General features: G+C 49.1%; 1 long non-coding RNA gene across 3 annotated transcripts; it reads left to right on the forward strand.

Moving 5' to 3' along the window:
• Nucleotides 1–3,805: 3,805 nt before the first annotated feature.
• Nucleotides 3,806–6,113, forward strand: LOC139026483 (uncharacterized). Of its 3 annotated transcripts, none has more exons than XR_011478277.1 (3): nucleotides 3,806–3,860; nucleotides 4,176–4,273; nucleotides 4,334–4,422. It is a non-coding gene; the product is annotated as an uncharacterized lncRNA (long non-coding RNA). The 3 variants fall into 3 exon arrangements; XR_011478278.1 differs by lacking the exon at nucleotides 3,806–3,860 and adding an exon at nucleotides 4,644–6,113 and having other exon boundaries at nucleotides 4,159–4,273; nucleotides 4,334–4,494; XR_011478279.1 differs by lacking the exon at nucleotides 3,806–3,860 and having other exon boundaries at nucleotides 4,160–4,195; nucleotides 4,235–4,273.
• Nucleotides 6,114–6,507: the final 394 nt, after the last annotated feature.

The following is a 6,507-nucleotide window of genomic DNA, read 5'->3' on the forward strand; positions in this document are numbered from 1 at the left end:
TCACCCTCAGAGGAGCAGGTACCTACGAGTTCCCAGGAGGGGTCATTGGATCAACCCTACTGGTCACCTACTGAGGACATCCTCAGAGAGTGGGGTCATGATCAACTCCTACTGAGACATCCTCAGAGAGTGGGTCATGGTATCTCAACTTCCCTACTGCAGACATCCCTCAGAGAGTGGGGTCATGCCAGGATCAAACTTCCTACTGAAGTCACCCTCAGCAGAGTGGGTCATGGCCAGGGATCAACTCCTACTGAGTCACCCTCAGAGAGTGGGCGTCATGGCCAGGGATCAACTCCTACTGAGTCACCCTCAGAGAGTGGGGTCATGGCCAGGGATCAACTCCTTACTGAGACACCCTTCAGAGAGTGGGTCATGGCATCAACTCCTACTGCAGACCATCTTCAGAGAGTGGGGTCATGGCCAGGATCAACTCCTACTGAGTCATCCTCAGAGGGGGGTCATGGATCAACTCCTACTGAGACACCCTCAGAGAGGTGGGGTCATGGGTCAACTCTACTGAGTCACCCTCAGAGAGTGGGGTCATGGATCAACTCCTACTGAGGTCACCCTCAGAAGAGTGGCGGTCATGGCAGGGAATCAACTCCTACTGCAGACACCCTCAGAGAGTGGGGTCATGGGTCAACTCCTACTGAGTCACCCTCAGAGAGTGGGTCATGGATCAACTCCTACTGAGTCACCCTCAGAAGTGGGGTCATGGCAGGATCAACTCCTACTGAGTCACCCTCAGAGGGGGTCATGGATTCAACTCCTACTGAAGTACCTCAGAGAGTGGGGTCATGGATCAAACTCCTACTGAGTCACCCTTCAGAGAGTCGGGGTCCAGGATCAACTCCTACTGAGTCACCCTCAGAGAGTGGGGTCATGGCCAGGATCAACTCCTACTGAGACATCCTCAGAGAGTGGGGTCATGGTCAACTCCTACTGAGTCACCCTCAGAGAGTGGGGTCATGGCCAGGGATCAACTCCTACTGAGTCACCCTCAGAGAGTGGGGGAGTGGCCATGGATCAACTCCTACTGAGTCACCTCAGAGAGTGGGTCATGGATCAACTCCTACTGAGTCACTCAGAGAGTGGGGTCATGGATCAACTCCTACTGAGTCACCCTCAGAGAGTGGGGTCATGGATCAACTCCTACTGAGACACCCTCACGAGAGTGGGGTCATGGATCAACTCCTACTGAGTCACCTCAAGAGTGGGGTCATGTCGCAGGGATCAACTCCTACTGAGTCACCCTCAGAGAGTGGGGTCATGGATCAACTCCTACTGAGTCACCCTCAAGAGTGGCGGTCATCGCCAGGTGATCAACTCTACTGAGGTCACCTCAGAGTAGTGGTCATGGATCAACTCCTACTGAGACACCTCAGAGAGTGGGGTCATTGGCGCAGGGGTCCAACTCCTACTGAGTCACCCTCAGAGCAGTGGGTCATGGCCAGGATCAACTCCTACTGATTCACCCTCAAGGAGTGGGGTCATGGATCAACTCCTACTTGAGTCACCCTCAGAGAGTGGGGTCATGGATCAACTCCTACTGAGACACCCTCAGGAGGAGTGGGGATCATGGGATCACTTCCTACTGAGGGACACCTTCAGAGAGTGGGGTCATAGGATCAACTCCTACTGAGCACCTCAGAGATGGAAGCGGTCATGGATCAACTCCCTAACTGGAGACACCCTCAGAGAGTGGGGTCATGGATATCAAACTCCTTACTGAGTCACCCTCAGAGAGTGGGGTCATGGATCAAACTCCTACTGAGTCACCCTCAGAGGTGGTCATGGATCAACTCCTACTGAGATCACCTCTCATGAGAGTGGGTCAGGCCAGGATCCAACTCCTACTGAGTCACCTCAGAGAGTGGGGTCATGGATCAACTCCTACTTGAGTCACCCTCAGAGAGCTGGGGTCATGGATCGACTCCTACTGGATCACCCTCAGAGAGTGGTCATGGCTGATCAACTCCTTACTGAGTCACCCTCAGAGAGTGGGGTCATGGATCAACTCCTACTGAAGTCACCTCAGGAGAGTGGGGTCATGGAGATCAACTCCTACTGAGTCACCCTATTCAGAGAGTGGGTCATGGATCAACTCCTACTGAGTCACCCTCAGAGAGTGGGGTCACTGGATCAACTCCACTGAGTCAACCCTCAGAGAGTGGGGTCATGGATCAACTTCCTACTGAGATCACCTCAGAGAGTGGGTCATGGATCAACTCCTACTGAGTCCACCTCAGAGAGTGGGGTCATGTCCAGGGATCAACTCCTACTGAGACTCCTCAGGAGAGTGGGGTCATGGATTCAACTCCTACTGAGTCACCCTCAGAGCGAGTGGGTCATGGCCAGGGATCAACTCCTACTGAGTCACCCTCAGAGAGTGGGGTCATGGATCAACTCTACTGAGTCACCTCAGAGAGTGGGGTCATGGGATCAACTCCTACTGAGTCACCCTCAGAGAGTTAGGGCGTCATGGATCAACTCCTACTGAGTCACCCTCAGAGAGTGGGGTCATGGATCAACTCCTCTGAGACCCTCAGAGAGTGGGGTCATGGATCAACTCCTACTGAGCACCTCAGAGATGTGGGGTCATGGCGGATTCAACTCCTACTGATCACCCTCAAAGAGTGGGGTCATGGATCAACTCTACTGAGCACCCTCAGAGAGTGGGGTCATGGCAGGGATCAACTCCTAGAGTCACCCTCAGAGAGTGGGGTCATGGATCAACTTCCTCTGAGGACACCCTCAGAGAGGGGTCATGGACTCAACTCCTACTGAGTCACCCTCAGAGAGTGGGGGTCAGGATCAACTCCTACTGAGTCACCCTCAGAGAGGGGGTCATGGATCAAACTCCTACTGAGCACCCTCAGAGAGTGGGGTCATGCAGGATCAACTCCTACTGGTCACCCCTTCAAGAGTGGGGTCATTGATCAACTCCTACTGAGACACCCTCAGAGAGTGGGTCATGCCAGGATCAACTCCTACTGAGTCACCCTCAGAAGAGTGGGGTCATGGATTCAACTCCTACTGAGTCACCCTCAAGAGTGGGTCATGGATCAACTCCTACTGAGTCACCCTCAGAAGAGTGGGGTATGGCAGGATCAACTCCTACTGAGCACCCTCAGAAGTATGGATACTCACTGAGTATCAAGAGTGGGTCATGATCAACTCCTTACTGAACACCCCTCAAGAGTGGGGTCATGGATCAACTCCTACTGAGTCACCCTCAGCGAGTGGGTCATGGCCAGGGATCAGCCATTATTGACGGCCACCTGAAGGGAGAGTGGGAGGATGGATTTGGATGGAACACACTCATTCACCCTCTCCCTCCCTCTCCTTCCCCCTCCTCTTCCCAATCTCCCTCCCTCCTCTCTTTCCCTCCTCCCTCCCTCTTCTCCCCTCTCTCCCTCCTCTCCCCCTCTCTCTCTTCTCTCTCCCTCCCTCCTCCCTCCTCTCTCTTCTCTCCCCCCCAGGTAAAGGTCTCCAACATCAGTTGGATTGTTCCATGGTGCTGTAGCTCCTGCAGCACCTCCAACCACCAGCACCTGGAGCTCGCCTGCAGCAGGCAAGCACCAAGCTACCCATGCCGGCACGGAGCCTCTTCCTGGCTAGAGGAGAGCTTATCACCCCAATAACCATACACCATGTCTTGGGGGTCCATAAATCTTCCAGTATCTGAATGCAAGTTGGGGCCTCTCAACTGCCACCTCTGTGGGCCAAAAACGAGGTATTATGACCACTCCTGTAGGAGCTTTAGGTCCTCCTCTTACCCATAGGTCTCCCTTACCTTATACCTCTACCCTTATACGTCCTCCTCTTACCCTATAGGTCCTCCTCTTACCCTATAGGTTTCTCCTCTTACCCTATAGTCCTCTCTTACCCTATAGACCTATAGTCCTCCTCTTACCCTATAGGTCCTCCTCTTACCCTATAGTTCTCCTCTTACCCTATAGGTCCTCTCTACCCTATAGGTCCTCCTCTTACCCTATAGTCCTCCTCTTAACCCATAGGTTCTCCTCTTACCCCATAGGTCTCCTCTTACCCCATAGCGTTCTCCTCTTACCCCATAGTTCCTTCCTCTTACCCCATAGCTCCTCTTACCATAGGTCCTCCTCTTACCCATAGGTTCTCTCTTACCCTATAGACCTCCTCTTACCCCATAGGTTCTCCTCTTACCCTATAGGTCCTCCTCTACCCCCATAGGTCTCCTCTTACCCTATAGGTCCTCCTCTTACCCCATAGGTCCTCCTCTTACCCTATAGTCCTCCTCTTACCCTATAGTCCTCCTCTTACCCTATAGGTCCTCATCTTACCCCTACAGGTCCTTCCTCTTACCCTATAGGTCCTCCTCTTACCCTATAGGTCCTCCTCTTACCCTATAGGTTCTCCTCTTACCCCATAGGTTCTCCTCTTACCCCATAGGTTCTCCTCTTACCCCATAGGTTCTCCTCTTACCCCATAGGTCCTCCTCTTACCCCATAGGTCCTCCTCTACCCCATAGGTTCTCCTCTACCCTATAGTTCTCCTCTACCCTATAGTCCTATAGGTCATCCTCTTACTCTATAGGTCCTATAGTTCTCCTCTTACCCTATAGTTCTCTTCTTACCCTATAGGTTCTCCTCTACCTATAGGTCCTCCTCTTACCCCATAGGTCCTCCTCTTACCTATAGACCTCCTCTTACCCCATAGGTCCTCCTCTTACCCTATAGGAACCTATAGTTCTCTAAAGGACCAAACTAACATGTTGATGCTGAGATATGGAACCAAAGCCAGAGACTGTAGAATGTTCTAGACTGTTAGAACCTTTATACACTCTAGAACCTCTGGACTTTAAGGACCTTTTTAGATCCTACCAGAATCAACCTGAACAAAAATATAAAAACGCACAAACGATTTTACTGAGTTACAGTTCATATAAGGAAATCAGTCATGTAAATAAATTCATTAGGTCCTAATCTATGGATTTCACATGACTGTGCAAGGGTGCAGCCTTGGAGGCATAGCCCCCCCCCCCCCCGGTCTGCAGGTGATGAAGCCAGATGTGGGGGTCCTGTGCTGAAGTTGGTTTACATGTGGTCTGGCAGTGTTGAGCCGTTGGCAGACGTACTGCCAAATGTCTAAAACGACATTGGAGGTGGCTTGTAGTAGAGAAATTAACATTCAATTATCTGGCAACAGCTCTGGTGGACATTCCTGCTGTCAGCATGCCAATTACACTCTCCCTCAACTTGAGACATCTGTAGCATTTTAAAGTGACCTTTTATTGTCCCCAGCACAAGGTGCACCTATGTAATGATCATGCCGTTTTAATCAGCTTCTTGATTATGCCACACCTGTCAGGTGGATGGATTATCTTGGCAAAGGAGAAATGCTCACTAACAGGAATGTAAACACATTTGTGCACAAAATTTGAGAGAAATAAGCTTTTTGTGCGTATAAAACATTTCGGGTATCTTTTATTTCAGCTCATGAAACAAGGGACCAACACTTTTTAACATGATACGTTTTATATTTTTGTTCAGTGTAATTCCAAATGCATCTTTTGCACTTGTCTATCTACCAAAAATAACAATTCTATAATTGTGTGTTTTTGAATATAAACACAATTTAATGCCAAATATTGTAATCGAGATCAACATTATTCTTCGTGTACGGTATACGTGTTTTGTGTTTTGCATCTTTCAAATAGGAAATTGAAAAAGCACTCGTGCATCTGAGTTTATCTTTTGTTGCAGGTGCACGGTAACAGTTGAATAACATGAGACAAAAAAGGATAAACCTACACACACTGCTCCTTTAAGCTTTACGTATCGACCTCCCGTCCAATCAGAGGCTGATACATAAAGCTTATTACAGAGCAGTGAGCATTCTTTTTTTTCTTCTCAAATCTTAAAATAGGGAAAGCACTTGCRCATCTGAGTGGGCTTTTGTTGCAGGTGCGTGGGAATCATTTGTGGCRATCTTAAAGAAAATGACTTGCACACTGCTCTTGCCAGTGTTACTTAGATTTGTTAAGCTTTTATGTAATGGACCTGTTGTCCTTCCTCAGAGCTTTTTTGGTGTGTTTTTGAATCCTGCCCATTAAAATGTTGTGAACAATTTGTTTTCTCATGTCTTTGTCWTGTCAGAAAATGTGTATGTTGAATGTTAATGTTTATTTACTTATTCACTTTTTATAGTCCCAGTCAGTGATTTTTCCAGTCATGTGATCAGCTCATTAACATAACGTAATAGATATATATATTTTTTTAGGACAGCATTTATGACATCACTCACTATGACATCATTTTTCCTTCTCTGTGTTCCATAAGCAGTGTTCTAGAATGTCTCATTGTACTGTGTGTTTACTTGGCAACCGTCAGATGCCTAAACAAAGAGACTAGGGGCTGTTCTCTCTCCACAGAGCTAATGCTCTGGTTTCAGCCTTTACTAGTTCCCAACGCTAAGGCTTCAATCCCGTTTCTCCCACCCTTCTCCCAAAGTGTACACTTGCGG

Source organism: Salvelinus sp. IW2-2015, unplaced genomic scaffold, assembly GCF_002910315.2.
Source record: "Salvelinus sp. IW2-2015 unplaced genomic scaffold, ASM291031v2 Un_scaffold4899, whole genome shotgun sequence".
Classification (NCBI taxonomy): domain Eukaryota; kingdom Metazoa; phylum Chordata; class Actinopteri; order Salmoniformes; family Salmonidae; genus Salvelinus; species Salvelinus sp. IW2-2015.